The sequence below is a fragment of the Danio rerio genome, chromosome 19 (assembly GCF_052040795.2).
Source record: "Danio rerio strain M-AB ecotype USA chromosome 19, GRCz13ab, whole genome shotgun sequence".
Taxonomy (NCBI): domain Eukaryota; kingdom Metazoa; phylum Chordata; class Actinopteri; order Cypriniformes; family Danionidae; genus Danio; species Danio rerio.
In genome coordinates, this window is record NC_141039.2 from 51,237,501 (window position 1) to 51,255,275 (window position 17,775).

Here is a 17,775-nt window from a genome sequence, read left to right on the forward strand (position 1 = left end):
GAGAAGGTAGGTGGAGTTACCTTTCCTGAAACCTTCAGGGTTTAAAAGTTGTAGAAGATCACATTTTTAAGACCAGTCATGGAATTTTGAGGTGTTTTGGAGTTATTAGGAGTTAGCAAATTTTTAAGACGCAGTTAAAGTTGAGAAATTAATAATGAAACACCCAAAATTGCATGAAACGGGGGAAATGCGGATATCGCTGATGCAATGGCGATAATCTAAGTATGTGCTTTAACAAGTAAAACGGGATCAAGAAAGAAACATTTAAAAAGCAGCTCATGTAAACACCTTAATCTTATTAATGTCTTAATTAGATTAAGGCAAATAATTCACTTACTGATGATGTTCATGTAAACTGGTCAGTGAAGGAGAGAACAAGACATAAACACAGCTGCAGCCTCACACCAAACCAGCTGAACATCGGCTGCGCTCACATCTGTAGTTCGCTTCATTTGGTCCGCACCAAGGCCAATAAATGATGCACTGTTTCATTTTCTGCCGTCTTTGGGTCGTTTTCACACCACACTGCTGGCTTTGGTCTGAACCAGTTGAAACGAACCAAAATGCAGTCATCTGACAAAATCCACATCTCTCATTGGCCAGATGTTGTTGAATATATTTCCTAAACTGCTTATTGATTGGTCAGAATTCACGTGCGGGAAAATGCCAATGAACTCCCGCAGGTAAACAAAACCGGCAGACACAACATGTCGCTTTAACTATGAAGGGGCGACTGCGCTGACTGATTGTATCCCTGTTTTAGACAAACTATACATTTGGAGAATGAAGCGCGGCCGCAGCTGGAAAACAGTGTTTAATGCATCACTCGTCACTTCAGGAGGAGTCGTGAATTAATTTGACATGCTCATCTTGCGGAAATAATACCAACGATCCATCAGTTAACGTGTTTCCCTCTCTCTCTCTCTCTCAGTTGGTAAAGCGCTGTCAACAAATATTTTTCCTCCATATCCCATAATGCACAGCGCATCGGCCTACGGCAGCTGAATTAGTGCAAAAGGCGCTGTACATTTTGCGGTTGGACCTGTTTTAGTACGGATCATATTCTCACCACAAACTAACCGCTCCAGGGTTCGTTTGAAAGCGTACCGAGACCACCTCTTCAAGCAGGTGTCGGTACGCTTATTTGGTCCGCTTTTGGTGCGCACACGAGTACGATTGCTGCATTCACACCTGCCCAAACAAACCGCACCAAAAGGCAAAAGCAACTCTAGTGCGATTCAATCCAACTAAATAAGGCAGGTGTAAAAGCACCCTAAAACGGGGTTAAACACCTCCACAAACAGCGTTAGCAGCTTCACTGATCACAGTCTGACTTTTAAACAGATTTAATAATGAACTGAGCTTTCTATGTTTAATTGAACATGTTTATTTGACCTCACCATCATGGAGATCAGCAGCTGCTTTAGTTGAGCTCTTAATCCTTTATCTTAATGTGTTTCTGAAACTCATCGATTAAGAAAGACGATGAGAAGCTTTATGCGCTTGTTACAGATATACTTGGTAGAATTTCAGAAATGAAGTATAAATATCGCAGGCTTATGTGATGTTGTTTGGGACAATACAACAGCTTTCAGTGGAGGGTCAACAAACAGGAATGAATAAAAATGTTAATTGTTAGCTAGAGTTTCATGCAGAAAACATTGAGAGCTCCAGCAGCACACCGAGACACACAGACACCAAGAATCAGGATATGAACCTCAATCATGATTGTTAAATCGTACAAAACTCCCAGCATGCAATGCAGCATGAATACGTTTTTCCGCCTAAAGTTGTTACAATATCTTCCTTTGCCTTTATTTAGTCATTAATATTTCAGGGAAACAACAATCTGGCATGGGTCTTGGGCTTTTCCAGGTGATTAAACAGGTAATGTAACAGTGGAAGATTAGCATCTTCAACTCCCCTGCTCTGTCTAAATGCAAACTGCAAAGGATCAAATTTATCCTTTGAATACAATAAAATCTCACCTTTAATAATTCTCTCGAAACACTTCATAACTAATGAAGTAAGGGCAACAGGTCTAAAAAATCATTAAATTCCCGCAGAAACATGGTTTTTGGCTATAGGAACAGATTTCTTCCAGATTTCAGGAACTCTTTGCAACGCAAGAGACTGAAGAAATGCAATGAAATATTTCAGAAAGTTGTTCAGCACATGTATGTAGCACCCTACCACCAATATTATCTGGGCCTGGGCTTTTTTTAGTACTAATTCTCTGAAAGAGTTCTTTTTTAGTCCTACTAATGTTTACGGATTTACTTCATGACAGGTGTTGTTTTAAAATGTCATTTTCTGACTTAAAATCACCCTCATCAAACCTTATGTAAAATGTATTTAATTCCTCAGCAAACTCTCTCACAGAACTAAAACCATTTAAATTGGTTTCATTTTCCCCTCTATCTTCTTTACTCCCAGCCATTGTGTTCACACCTTGCCAGGCTGATCTTAAATTATTGATGCTAGTCTGTTTATGTATTTTGTATTTCTCTATTTTATCAAGTACATTGTTGAATCATGCTAATCAAAACACACATCAGAAATGTGTATGTGTTGTTATTATTATTGTCATTGACATGATCACTTCAGTACTTTCATCTTCAGTAAACTGCATGAGTCAGTTTGCCTGAGAGAAAACATTAATCTGTATGCAGAGATTGTAAATTACCACACTAAATCAGCTGTACTTCTCATAAACGGTAACCCCACAGAAATATTTTTGATCAGTAATGACAGTTTATTTGCTCAACACTTATTCTACACAACAAACTGACTAAAATGCAGAAAAAATTAAACCAAAACATGAAAAAACGGCCGAGATATAAAGGATTAAACCTGACCGAAAGCACACTCAGCTGAGGACACACAGGATTGGTCTAAAAACACGAATACTAATGAGTCATTTGCATATGGTCTATTCTCTAATAAAACACGATTTTAAAGGGCTTCATAAGCTTAAATATGATAATCAAAGTATGGGAAAACAACCTAGACATCAGATAATCAAATTCTGAATAAAAATATACAAACAAGAACAAAGAAAAACATAAACAAACAATTGGTCATCACCATTGCCGAAATGCTGTGTCTCAACACCTAGTCAATGGACCAGAGTTGCTTGATCTTCAGGGTAATGCTCCCAACGGTTATCCCTGATAAGGATAATGTCTGCTTGGTTCTTGCATTGCCTTAGGGGAGACGTTTGGTAGAAGAATGATATATCTACAGAGATATATCCGCCAGACTGAACCTCGACCTGACCTCATAAATTTTATAATTTCTTGTAGTTAGTGGGAGGTCAGGAGTATCTCTTTGAATGCTTCTAGTCACATTCTGGCGAAATTTTTTGGTCAAATTGGATTTAAGGACCTCCTTGGATGTTGACTAAGTATTCTGGAGCAAATCAGCAGGGAGTGAGGAGAAGGCAATGACCAGTTCATGGCCAATTTTTACTCCTGAATCTACCTGTTAGATTCAGCTGATTTGGGCAAGGGCTCTGCTGTTCCCTGGAGATATCTGGGGTCCTTGGGAGCCTGGTCTCTGGATTAGCCAGAGTAGGCCTCATAGAGAAACATCTTCAGACTCTTCTCGGGTGACCTGGGCAACCTTGCGGTGTTAACAAAAGGTCACTTGGGGGAGTGGTAAGTATTCAGCCCCCCTGGGTCCACTTGGACAGCACGCAGGGAAGGTGGCCGGGGGCGAACAGGCCTTAAATGAAGCCCAGTCTTCTACTGGTGATTAGCACCTCCACGCAACAGCACATTGTGCATCAACACCACCTACACCAGTCATTCAAGAACTTTTCAAAAAATCATCAATTCAAACACGAGATCTACTGAAGACTTGTAACCTCAGAATTTACTAGGATTAAGGTTAAGGAGTAAGATTAGTACTTCCATAGGGACACTTTAAAACACCAAATCTCAAATTATAACCTTACAACTTTTCAGAATGACCAGATTTTCCCTTTCTTTAAGATTCATTATTTCCATGGGAAGATTTAAAATATTTATTCTTCTATAACTTGTAACCCAGAACTTTTCAGAAAAAAACCCTACATGCCTTCTCCAGAACATCTGTAGTGTACATGGCTGGTTTCAAAAAAGATCTTCTGTAACTCCTAGAACATCTAACCCCAGAACCTCTCAGTGAAAGTAACCACACTTCACTCTTTTACAATCTCAATTTCATGGGAATATTGGAACCTCTTCACATAAATATTTCAACTTTACTGGTTCCAGTTTCCTCTTGAAAAATCTCAAATTTAAATAAACATCTCGTATCAAGAATTCCTTTTGATAGTGAGGATCCTTTCAAAAACAAAAGTGCTCACTTTAAGGCTCTCACTTAAGCAATAAATCAGTTTGGTTCTATTGTGAAATTTATTATTATTTTTTTCTCTCCACATAGCGTGATTGTAGACATTAACAACTACACAATGGCATAGACAGTACACCTATTTCCAAAATGTATTTCAGGCAGTACTTGATGTCATTTGCAGTGTCTCATAATAAAGTTAACCCTTTGGGAGATATTTCTGATGACTGGTTTAAAATGTGTCCAGAACCTTAACTCAATATAATTTGCGAGGCAGCTGCTTTGAGGTTTATTCACATTAAATCAGCTTTTTGGGCAGCTCAGTGCTCTGGGCATGTGGGTTACCTTGGAAATCTCTCAACGACTTGTTCACTCATTTCATAAATGAATTCTTCCTTCTGTGGAATCTCCCTTATCTGCTTCAGTTTCTTGAGCATTCATACAAACTTCTATCTACTATAACTGTTCAGCCTAAGGATCTTTGCGGATGTGCATGCTTCATTTTCACATGAGAGGTTTAAATCAGGTCTGTTTTCAGAGATTAATTTCGTTGTTTAATTTGGACTGCTGAAAGTCCAAACAATGAAAATCCGAAGAATCCATCCATGCTCAACTACAAAAGCCCCAAACCAAGCGAGCCAGTTTACCAACCGACCAAAGTAAAGGGGAAGAATAACCTCAAACCAGGCTCAGTTGGGCATGACCATTTCTCCTCTGGCCAAACTTCCTGTACAGAGCTGCAGTCTAGGCACCGGAGGCTGGAGTATGGTGGACATCCATTGTGGAAAAGCTGCAGATGGGAGAGGTCACTGGCTGGTGTACAGACTGACCCTTCAGGATCAATACATGGACCCGTGGGTCACTATAGGGTCTTAAAGGAATCAATCTCATGCTCCATAATACACCAGGAGCTCCCTCAAATACTGGGCAGCTAAGGCATTGAGGGCTTTGTAGTTAAACAATAACAATGTAAATTAAATATTTAATAAGGAGTCCATGCACTGAAAGAACTGGAGTACTGTTTTTTTTTTTTTTTTTTCTTGGTTCTAGAAAGCACTCTAGCACCTGCATTTTGAACCAGCTGCAGTTTGTTAGTGAGGCCAGCAGGGTAACCACCTAGTAACTCATTACAGTAGTCTGAGAGGTCATGAAAGCATGAATAAGCTTTTCTGCATCAGTTATTGATGGCTTGTCAAAGTTTGGCAACATTAATATGAAGAGTTTTACAGATGCTTAATCTGGCCTTACACAGTTTGCTGTCAGAATTGGCCCCCAAATTACTGACTGAAGATGAGGACTAGGTTAGGGCACACTTGTCAGCTCTACAAAGCTGACCAATCACAGCTTGCTCTATTCATTGAGGTGTGCATCAGTGTCTGACTGCCACAGCAAGGGCTATGTGACCATGCACAGGTTGTGCTGAAGCATACTTGTGTGCTTGATGCAGAAGTATAAATACGCCTTTAGGAGTGCTTTTTCTGTGTTATGAGATTCTCTACATCCAGATTAAAACTTTTCATAAACTTTAGCTGCTTTTCCACTCGTGCTGATTCATTCTCTAAATGGAACTGCTCCATTTTGTGCCAAACTGTGCCAGGCAGCACTAGTACGATTTTATTTTCCACTCATGCTGCAACAGCTCTTTGAAACATTACACAACCCATCAGTAGTTGCCTTTAATGCAATTTAAACTGCCCCCTTTTTTCAATTAAACTGAATAGCTGAACTTTCAAGTTAATAACAAAAGCAAACAAGTGCCTAAACACTGCTATGCCGCTGTCATATTGGGGTGCTACATATAGGTAATGTTACAGCACCTTTTTTTTTTGAGGTCATATGTTGCGCGCCTCCGGCTAAATTTTATTTGGAGGGGAAATGACAAATGTAACGATTGAAAATGTTTGCAGGGGGAATAACCGTATTTAAGATCTCTGAACATGACAAAATTAAACTATGATAATGCAACAATAGTGCATTTGTATTACAATAGCAGAAATATATTTTAGACGGGCCTTGTCAAAAGTGAGCGGGCACTAACTAATGGCACTCAACTTTAATTTTTACAATCTATGTTGATTATATAACATATATTTTGATGGTAAAATATAACCCTTTAAACCAGGGGTGTCAACTAGATCCCTGGAGGGCTGAAGCCCTCCACAGTTTAGTTCCAACCCTGCTCCAACACACTTACCTGTAGGTTTCAAACAAGCCTGAAGGACTCAATCAGTTTGATCAGGTGTGTTTAATTAGGGTTGGAATTAAACTGTGGAGCTGCAGCCCTTATGGAATTTAGTTTGACACCTGTTTTAAACAATGGCTATTAAGTATTAAACATCTAACCCTTAAGACCTAGAGGTATTTTGTGGGCACCTAATGGGCCTATATTATTATTATTATTTTTTTAAAGCAGTTATTTTTATTTTAGCAGCCAGACTCAAGTGTCATATTTTAAACCGGAGAACTTAGTTTCAATCTGTATCATTTAAAGGTCCAGTCTAAAACCTTTTTTTTAGTCCAAAAACATATGAACAGACAGAAAATATTCCAGAATTTTCCAGAAACTATTTTTAAAAAAAGTGGCATTTTCTAGTTATTACAAACAAAACCTTATGAAGTGGTTTCTTTCTTTAGAAATACATGTTATGATGTTTTATACTTCAACAATAAATTGTCTACATCCACCGTTCCCTGAGCAAGTTATAGCAATTTATTTCAATGTTATTCCAAGGCGTTTTTCCAATGGGGGGAAAAAATGCTTTTATTTACTGACAATGTATTTGCCCAAAATTTCTGGGAATAAACTAAACAGAAAAAATGTTACAAAATCACAGAACACTGAAGCAAAATTTGACTTTCCAAATAATATATTTTTAGTTACCATAAACAACAACACTTACAATGAACAAATAAAAAAAGAAAATAATAAATGCATCAAAGTCCAAATAAACATGGTGCAAATCCTCAGTAAAAAAAGATACAAATATTTACTATACTATAAATAGTTACATAACTAATCTAGATTCAATATGGACCATCCTTAGGTTTTATGTGCCAGCATTGATATGGTTGTCTGGATATGGATATATATATATATATATATATATATATATATATATATATATATATATATATATATATATATATATATATATATATATATATATATATATATATATATATATATATAACAAAACAACAAGTGTTACACGGCCTATAAATGTCAAACTCGTGTATAACTGAATCACATAATGGCCTCAAGCTGAAATGCTGAAAATTGCTCTAACATGTCAACCTAGTGATTATTTTGAGAACAATACCAATAATTATTAGTTTATTAAATTCGTTCATGTGACTAGTTTATTAGAGCATATATAGACTAAGAAATCATACAACAGTACCTTGGACAGCAGTGCCACTCTAAAGCTTTAGAGCAAAGTCAAAAAAAAATTATTGAAAGTTGACTTTCTACCATAGGCTTCGATGATAAGCATTTCTTATTTGCTTTATTCGATGCGCAGCAGGAAAAAGTCTCCGTGCATGTAGTCATTGGTTTAATTCTCTCCTGGATCAGAGCGAGATTTGTGCTACCAAATACAGTGCTGCGTGCAATAAACTTGCGTCAGCCAGGCGAATGAAAGGTCTCAAATGCTCAGGATGTCAATCAAATTAAACTCGCATTAATAAAATAGGCTATTTCATTATTTTACATGACTGGTTAGAAAATAATAAATCATGTATAAAAAATAAGTCCATGAAACAACGGAGTTATTCACTTCTCTTCCAGAGACTGCTCTATGGTTTAAACCCTTTAAAACTATTGTTAGACCAGGCAGCACTAATATGGTTTTATTTTCCACTCATGCTGCAACAGTTCTTTGATACCTTACACAACACATCACTAGTTGCCTTTAATTCAATGTAAACCGCTCCGTTCAATTAAACTTAATAGCTGAGAACTTTAAAGTTAATAAAAACAAAAGCAACCAAGTGACTAAACACTGCTATGCCGCTCTCATATAGTGGTGCTGCATATAGGTACATGTTACAGCACCTTTTTCAGAGGTCATGTTGCGTGCCTCTGGCTAAATTTAATTTGGAGGGGAAATGACGACAATGTAACAATTGAAAATGTTTGCAGGGGGAATAAAAGTATTTAAGATTTCTAAACTTGACAAATTAAACTAATAATGCAACAAGTGCTTTTGTATTACAATAGCAGAAATATATTTTGGATGGGCCTTGTCAAAAGTGAGTGGGCACTTTAATGGCACTCAACTTTAATTTTTACAATCTGTTGATTATATAACATATATTTTGATGGTAAAATATAACCCTTTAAACCAGGGGTGTCAACTAGATCCCTGGAGGGCTGAAGCCCTCCACAGTTTAGTTCCAACCCTGCTCCAACACACTTGCCTGTAGGTTTCAAACAAGCCTGAAGGACTCAATCAGTTTGATCAGGTGTGTTTAATTAGGGTTGGAACTAAACTGTAGAGCTGCGGCCCTTTTGGAACTGAGTTTGACACCTGTTTTAAACTATGGCTTTTAAGTATTCAAACATTAAATAATGAATGCAGCAGGTGAAATAAACAAATGTGAAAATGCATCAGGATTTAAAGCACTATAAGCTTGACATTTTTTTAGAAATTTTTTGCATGGGTACCCAGTATATAAAGATCAGGGAACAAAACACAAACGTTACACAGCCCCATAAATGTCAAACTTGTGTATAACTGAATCATATAATGGCCTACTGCTGTAATGCTGAATTTCTCAACATGTCAATCTAGTGATTTTAAGAGCAATACTGACTTAGTTTAAATTAATTCATTTGACTAGTGTATTAGAGCATATATAGACTAAAATCATACAACAGTACCTTGGACGGCAGTGTTTAATTATTGAAAGTTGACTTTCTACCATAGGCTTTGACACGCATTTCTTATTTGCTTTATTCGATGCACAGCAGGAAAGTCTCAGTGCATGTAGTCATTGGTTTAATTCTCTCCTGGATCAGAGCGAGATTTGTGCTACCAAATACAGTGCTGCATGCAATAAACTTGCATTAGTCAGGCGAATGAAAGGTCTCAATTGCTTCATGTCAGTCAAATTATTAAACTCTTGTCATTTATAAAATAGGCTATTTCATTATTTTAGATGACTGGTTGGATAAAATAAACCATGTATAAAAAGTCAATGAAATACCCGAGTTATGAGTTATGCACTTCTCTTCCAGAGACTGCTCTATGGTTTAAACCCTTTTTAAACTATTGTCTGACCTGTATAATTTTCTTATATTAAATGAAGTGTTTACTTGTGGATGTCTGGCTAGCATGCTTCTGAGCCAGCTGTGGTAGCTTGGTAACAGAGCCCTGACATCAACATGAATAATCTTTCAGCACGGTTGTCTAACCATGCTTAGAATTCCAGGCTGAGAACAATTTGTAATCGTGCTACATGGTTCCAGGCTCAGTTGAGAAACCACTAACTGTACTGAAGGGTTCGTACAACAGTTTGGCACGATAGTGGGAAAGCAGTTATTTCTTTGTTAAAGAGAAGTTAAGCAGATGACTTTTTTTTTTTTTTTTTTTTTTTTTTTATATATAGCATCTTTGATAGAATATTAGACTATTTCAAACCTGTTTTTTCTAATTTAGCATTAAGCATTTTTTTTAAAGAGGCTAAGTGACTGCTATTGCAAATTTTTAGAAACCTTCTACAAGTAGGGTTTAATTAAACAAACCATTCTTTGATATCTTAATTACCCAGCATTTTGAATAGTGAATCTACTTTTTCTGGACTGGAATATTGCCCTGACCCCTACACGTAACAACAAGGGTTTCTTTTTTTCTTTCTTTGCTTTTAAATGAGTTTAGATGAAGCTTTGATCTATAGAAAGAAAAAAAAAGGCAATTTAATCTTAACTTAAAGATTAACCCTAACTCTTTGCTCACCTCCTGTGTCCTGTCCCATATGGACTGGTGATGGACTGAAGACTGGTGTGTGTGAAGCTGAAGGCCAGAAAGGCTGGGAGTGCAAGGCCTAAAAAGGCCAAACATCCTTGGGTTCCTCATTCCGAACTGTCAAGTAGAAAAATAGCAGCAAATATGGCCTAACATCGGTAGTAACTAAATTTAATGCGGATGAAACAGCCCTAACCAACCCCCACCCCTAAACAACAGTAAGCTTGGCATGTATTTGGATTATGTTCATACGTTTTATAAATTGAAACTGCTCTAACCCAACCAAAAGGAGTTTGATTATATGTATATTTTAATGTCAGATTATCTATTGGATCTTTCATATGCATTATGGTTTCATTTGTATCTACATCTTGGTCATCTGGATTCCCTTAGTGCAATCTTTGAAAACTATAATCCGTTTAACCATCTTTTTTTCTCTCTCTTCGAACACTAGCCTTATCTTGGATCAATGTCATCTACTTGGATACTATGTCACTTGAATCATCATTTATTCCCATCCACACACCAATCATGGATCTTTCACCAAGATTGTTCAATGTTCAGTTCTTTCTTGCATTCTTAACCAGCATTTTGAATCCTCTTCATCTACTTTTTTTGTAGACCAAAATATACCACTGTCTTACATGTAACACTAACCGCAATGGTTTCTTAACCAATCCTAAACAACTTAAGCAACAAATCATTTTTTAAAGCATTGAAGGGAAATTGGCTAAACCATGTCTACCCTTAAGTCAAACCTAATTGTATAACAACCTTCCCTCAAACTTAACCCTAAAACCAGATGTTTTGTAACTGAAGAACATAAAACTATTAACACACAACCCTAAACAAAATCTGGTCATTTCTTAAGTTGAGAACATTACCCCTACTGAACTACCCCAGTATACTGAATTAGTAGTTAATTATTAATATAATAATATTATAATATATAAATATTAATGTCAACTAGGGGTAGTCAACTAGGGGTAGTCAACTAGGGGTAGTCAACTAGGGGTAGTCAACTAGGGGTAGTCAACTAGGGGTAGTCAACTAGGGGTAGTCAACTAGGGGTAGTCAACTAGGGGTAGTCAACTAGGGGTAGTCAACTAGGGGTAGTCAACTAGGGGTAGTCAACTAGGGGTAGTCAACTAGGGGTAGTCAACTAGGGGTAGTCAACTAGGGGTAGTCAACTAGGGGTAGTCAACTAGGGGTAGTCAACTAGGGGTAGTCAACTAGGGGTAGTCAACTAGGGGTAGTCAACTAGGGGTAGTCAACTAGGGGTAGTCAACTAGGGGTAGTCAACTAGGGGTAGTCAACTAGGGGTAGTCAACTAGGGGTAGTCAACTAGGGGTAGTCAACTAGGGGTAGTCAACTAGGGGTAGTCAACTAGGGGTAGTCAACTAGGGGTAGTCAACTAGGGGTAGTCAACTAGGGGTAGTCAACTAGGGGTAGTCAACTAGGGGTAGTCAACTAGGGGTAGTCAACTAGGGGTAGTCAACTAGGGGTAGTCAACTAGGGGTAGTCAACTAGGGGTAGTCAACTAGGGGTAGTCAACTAGGGGTAGTCAACTAGGGGTAGTCAACTAGGGGTAGTCAACTAGGGGTAGTCAACTAGGGGTAGTCAACTAGGGGTAGTCAACTAGGGGTAGTCAACTAGGGGTAGTCAACTAGGGGTAGTCAACTAGGGGTAGTCAACTAGGGGTAGTCAACTAGGGGTAGTCAACTAGGGGTAGTCAACTAGGGGTAGTCAACTAGGGGTAGTCAACTAGGGGTAGTCAACTAGGGGTAGTCAACTAGGGGTAGTCAACTAGGGGTAGTCAACTAGGGGTAGTCAACTAGGGGTAGTCAACTAGGGGTAGTCAACTAGGGGTAGTCAACTAGGGGTAGTCAACTAGGGGTAGTCAACTAGGGGTAGTCAACTAGGGGTAGTCAACTAGGGGTAGTCAACTAGGGGTAGTCAACTAGGGGTAGTCAACTAGGGGTAGTCAACTAGGGGTAGTCAACTAGGGGTAGTCAACTAGGGGTAGTCAACTAGGGGTAGTCAACTAGGGGTAGTCAACTAGGGGTAGTCAACTAGGGGTAGTCAACTAGGGGTAGTCAACTAGGGGTAGTCAACTAGGGGTAGTCAACTAGGGGTAGTCAACTAGGGGTAGTCAACTAGGGGTAGTCAACTAGGGGTAGTCAACTAGGGGTAGTCAACTAGGGGTAGTCAACTAGGGGTAGTCAACTAGGGGTAGTCAACTAGGGGTAGTCAACTAGGGGTAGTCAACTAGGGGTAGTCAACTAGGGGTAGTCAACTAGGGGTAGTCAACTAGGGGTAGTCAACTAGGGGTAGTCAACTAGGGGTAGTCAACTAGGGGTAGTCAACTAGGGGTAGTCAACTAGGGGTAGTCAACTAGGGGTAGTCAACTAGGGGTAGTCAACTAGGGGTAGTCAACTAGGGGTAGTCAACTAGGGGTAGTCAACTAGGGGTAGTCAACTAGGGGTAGTCAACTAGGGGTAGTCAACTAGGGGTAGTCAACTAGGGGTAGTCAACTAGGGGTAGTCAACTAGGGGTAGTCAACTAGGGGTAGTCAACTAGGGGTAGTCAACTAGGGGTAGTCAACTAGGGGTAGTCAACTAGGGGTAGTCAACTAGGGGTAGTCAACTAGGGGTAGTCAACTAGGGGTAGTCAACTAGGGGTAGTCAACTAGGGGTAGTCAACTAGGGGTAGTCAACTAGGGGTAGTCAACTAGGGGTAGTCAACTAGGGGTAGTCAACTAGGGTTAGGGTTAGGGTTAGGGGAACGAAAAATCCAAAGGCCAGACTGTGTCCGGCCTTGGTTGTGCATTGTCCTACATTTCAACTGACCGCTTCGGATTCCATTTCGACTTCCTCCTTCGTCCAGACCCTCCTCCACTCCTGTTTCTCATTGTTGAATATCATGCTGTTTTATGTATTTTTTGTGAATAAATAAATAATTGTTTTATTTTTTGTTTTTTATTTTTTGATTACTTTGTTTATTTAATTTGTTTATTTGTTTAAAATTAGGTGTGTGTCTTTTATTTGTGTTTTTATTGTTTTATGTGTGCGTGTGTGTGCTTTTTTGTGTCCCTTCGTATATTTACTTTTGTGTTAAGATTCGAGTTAGGGTTTGTCGCGCCGTCCCCCGTGTTTGGGGTATGGTTCCTGTGATTTCAGGTCGTATTAAGAGGGGTTTTAGTGTCAGGGTTACTGACTTTAGGGTTAGGGTGAGTGTAGGGGTTGGGGTTGCATTTTAATTTTTGAAACTTAGGGTTAGTCGCGTAGTCCCCTGAGTCGCTGTGTTTTTAGGTATGATTCACGTAGTTCAGGGCTGCATAAAAATGAATTTTAATTTTAATGTTCAGAGCTGCATAAAAATGAATTTTAATTTTAATGTTAGGGTTACTGACCGTAGGGTTACTGACCGTAGGGTTCCTGGCCGTAGGGTTGGGGTGAGTGTTGGGGTTGCGTTTTGGTTTATGGGAATAGGGTTAGTGGTCGCGTCAGGGTTACCGTCTATGGGGTTGGGGTGAGTGTTGGTGTTGGGTTGTCGTAATCGAAAATTAGGGTTCATCCCGGAGCTCTCCGTGTTTTAGGTTTTGCTGTTTGTTTTTAGTTTTCATTTAGGCCCCTTGGATACACCGTGTCCAATCGCTTGATCCATATTCTTTCAAACCTTAACCTCTCCCGTAATGACCAAAAGGGGCTTGACTGTAAGGCGGTAACCCTGAGGGCTGAGAGTCCATGCATTACAAAATGCTTAACTAATAATTTGCGTTTTTCGATTTTGTTACGTATGTTGTATGTGTGTTGATATGTTCGTAATGAGAGTTGATTCTTAGTTTGTCCAACGTATTGTTTGTGGCATTTCGTACAATAAATTAAGTAGATGCAGTTGCATACCCCCGCCGATGTGTTGCGTTGTGTTTCGTAAATGTTTTTGTTTGTTTTGTTCTGGACCCACCGTCTCACCGTGTAGTGTTTGTGCGCTTCCGCTCTTGTCGGTTTTTGTTGTTGGCTGGTTTTGCTACTGACCAGTGTGTCTAGTAAGTTTTTGTTTCTCTTAAAGGCCGCGATTGGTCTGTGTTTCTGTATAAAACGTGTGGGTTCGATGAATTTGTTGAAGTTTTCTTTTGTTGCTCTATTAAGTTGTTTACTCTGTTGTGAGTAAAATGTGACGAGGGGGATTATTTTGTTGCGTGTGTTTGTTGTTGTTGTTGGGTTTGCGATAGATTGTTGAAATGTTTTGAAAATTTTCCGAAGGTATGTGCGTCCGTATCCCCGTTTTTTAAGTGCCTTAAAGAGGGTTTTAACTGCCATTTTAAAGTCTGTCTCTTGAGAAGATATTCTGTAAAATCTAAGGATTTGTGACTTGATTACTCCCCGAAATGTGTGCTTAGGGTGAAAGCTAGACTTGTGTAGTAGCGAGTGTGTGTCTGTGGGTTTGAAGTAAACTTTGTAGTCCAATTGGTTTTGTTTCTCAAATTTTGGTCCTTTGTATGTGACTACGTCCAAGAAGTTCACTTGTTGGTCGTTGATCTCAAACTTGATTGTGATGGAACTTTGATGATTGTTCAAGTGTGTTGTGAATCTTTGAAATTCCTCTCGGCCGTATGTCCATACTCCCCAAATATCGTCTAGGAATCTGTAATATGCGAATGGTTTTAAGGGAAAATTAGTTAGTGCGGAGTGCTCCCAAGCTGCCATGAATATGTTTGCGTAAGAGGGTGCGAATTTTTTGCCCATGGCGGTGCCCTTTGTTTGCAGATAGAATTTCGAGTTAAATTCAAAGTCGTTTTTGGTGAGATTGATTTCTAATAGTTTGATTATATACTCATCGGGTCTTTTGGGGTCCGGAAAACGCTTGAAGCAATCTTGCACAGCCGATATTCCGGCCTGTGTTTCGATGTTTGTGTAGAGACTGTCTATGTCGATAGTAAAAAGGAGGGCGTCCGTGGGGATTGTTAGATTTTTGGTCTTTTGTATGAAATCGTATGTGTCTCGTAAATAACTGGCGTGTCGCTGTGAGATGGGGTTTAAAAAATATTCTATATATTCGGCTGTATAGTATGATTCGCTATCACAGTCCGATACTATTGGACGGCCTGGTGGTATCTTATGTGGCCTACTCCAGTCTTTCGGGTCTTTGTGAATTTTGGGCAGTAGATAAAATCTCCTTGGCCTGGGAGTGCCCGATCCCATTAAATAAGTTTTTTGGTCCCCGCTGATAATCTTTTTTTCGCACATTTCTTCAAGTATTTCTTTGATTTCTAGTCTCGTTTGGGGGTATATGGGTTCGTTCAAGGGGCTATAGTGTTCTTGTTTGTTAAGTTGTCGATGCCCCTCCCATAAATAGTCCGTTTTGTCCATGAGTACGACCGCGTTTCCTTTGTCCGCAGGTTTGATTACCAACTGGTGATTGCCGTGTAGGTTTTTAATAGCTATTCTTTCATTCTTTGTGAGATTTTCTTCTTCTGACCGGCCCCAATCGAGATGTTTGTACGCGTAATAGTCTGCTTTGATCAATGAGTTGATTTGCGGGGGTAAACTGGATAGTGCTGGAGTCCAATCGGAGTTGTGCGTGAATGGTAGTTTCTGTTTTTGTCTTTTTTTGCCCTCAAAGTATACTTCTAATTTTATTCGTCTGTGATAAGTCTGTAAGCTATGTAATAATTCGATCTTTTGTGTGGTTCTTTTAGTTGAGGGAATGAACGAAAGGCCTTTCCGTAATGTTTCCGTTTGATCTTGGGTTAGTATTACCGTCGATAAATTGACTATGCGTTTGTCTGAGTCCCCTGTTGGGATATTTGGCCTTCCAAGTCTAAAAAATACATCCAGTGTTCTAAAAGTGCTCGGGCCGTACCGGCGGTCCAGTGGATCATGTCGTTCTCTACCCTGAAATCCCTGGATGGTAATGCTGATACATGATGAAGATTGTCCCTGATGTATTTGTTCATGGCCGTGAGATGTGCTTTTTCTTCTTCTGGTAGTGTTTGGCTAAAGTTAATGAGTGGTACGATGATCTCCGTGTGTGGTAAGCGAGCGCGTGCTGTTTTGTATGTTCTGAGTATTTCCTTTTCTGTGGTTGAGATGCACCTTTGTGTACGATTATTGATACCGAACGAGAGCATCAGTACTTCGGGTTCCATTGCGATCGTTGCTTTTTCCACCAAATAACCGGCGTGTTGGAATTTGGCTCCCGGGAAGCTATCCACCTGGAGCTCTACTATATCAAAAGACGGGATCCTTGCTACGTTAGAGTCGCCGATTATCACACATCTCTTTTTTAGGTTGAGGCTCCAGTCTATGTGTTTTTTGTCTGTCTTGATGTGTTTGTAAGGTCTGCCCACCGATTTTGGTGTGGAGGGGGTCACGAGTGTGTGTGTGTCCTTTCTTGGTGTGGCGAGCGCTGTCGATGTGTTCTCAGTGTCGTGTGTGGTATTTTCGGTTTCTTCGGTTCGTGTACTGTCTCTCTGTTCGTTTTCGGTCTCCAATGTAGGGGATGTTCTATGTGCTGCGTTGACTGTATATGTGGCGTAGTCGTCATCCGTTGAGTCCTCCGAGTATAAACTGGGGGAGGTGGCTCTGTCTACATGTGTAGTGGGAGGTCTTGTAGTCGCCGTCGTGTCTGAGGTGTGTCTAGACTGCCCAGTTGTGTCTTCCTTTTCGTTCGTTTTGTTCTTCTCGACAATTGTGTGTGTGCTAAGTTGTTCGTGGGTTGTTTTTGGCTGTTCGGTGGGGGCTTTTTGTTCGGCGGTCTGTTTGTTTTGTGGTGTTTCGATGTCCACCAAGAGGTCAGTGTTAAGTCTGCGTGCTGTTCTTTGTGGTAGTGGTTTTGTTGTGTGTATGATTGTAGGCGTAATGCCTGCTGGGGGTGCGAGTGGTGGGAATTCTTCGTCGAAAGACCAGTCGCCCCTGCTGGGAGGAGGGGCGGCTGGCGAAGTCTGTACATGTACGTGTTGTGCCCCTGATTTTGCCCTTGTCGCTGGCGGATCATCTTTACGTTTGTGTGTTCGTGCGTGCGTTTGATTTGTGTTTGGGGCTGGTGGATCTCCGTTTTCGGTGTCTCTCGATGTGTTGCGTTCGTTAGTTTCGGTAAGGAATGTTTCTATTTTTTCGAATGTTGTGGGTTGTATTTTATTTTGTAGGTTTTTGTTGGCCCATCTGGTCGCTATGTCGAGTGCGTGTGGCCAATCCGCTCTGTCGGTGTGCGCTATGAGCTCACGCTTCTTCTGTTGGATGAGGAGCTGGTAATGTTCTCGTAGGATAAGTTGTGTCGTGTACATCCAATTGCGTGCGTTGCCCGTCAATCTCTCGTTTACTCTTTCGTTGGGTAGTAATGGTTTAATCGTGGTGATCAGGTGTGTTTGCAGTCTTTTAAATGTGATGGGTGTGTCGCTTTCTTTTTGTACGTCAATGTTTTTTAATTGGTGTTCCAAGCGAAGGAGATCGTAAACCAGTTTAATCGTGTT

At 39.8% G+C, this 17,775-nt stretch overlaps 1 long non-coding RNA gene across 1 annotated transcript; it reads right to left on the reverse strand.

The window, feature by feature from the left end:
- Positions 1 to 3,145: 3,145 nt before the first annotated feature.
- LOC147839617 (uncharacterized) lies at positions 3,146 to 11,213 on the reverse strand. The gene is made up of 2 exons (XR_015517272.2): positions 8,646 to 11,213; positions 3,146 to 6,127 (listed from the first exon to the last, which is right to left on the reverse strand). It is a non-coding gene; the product is annotated as an uncharacterized LOC147839617 (long non-coding RNA).
- Between the last annotated feature and the right edge of the window lie 6,562 nt (positions 11,214 to 17,775).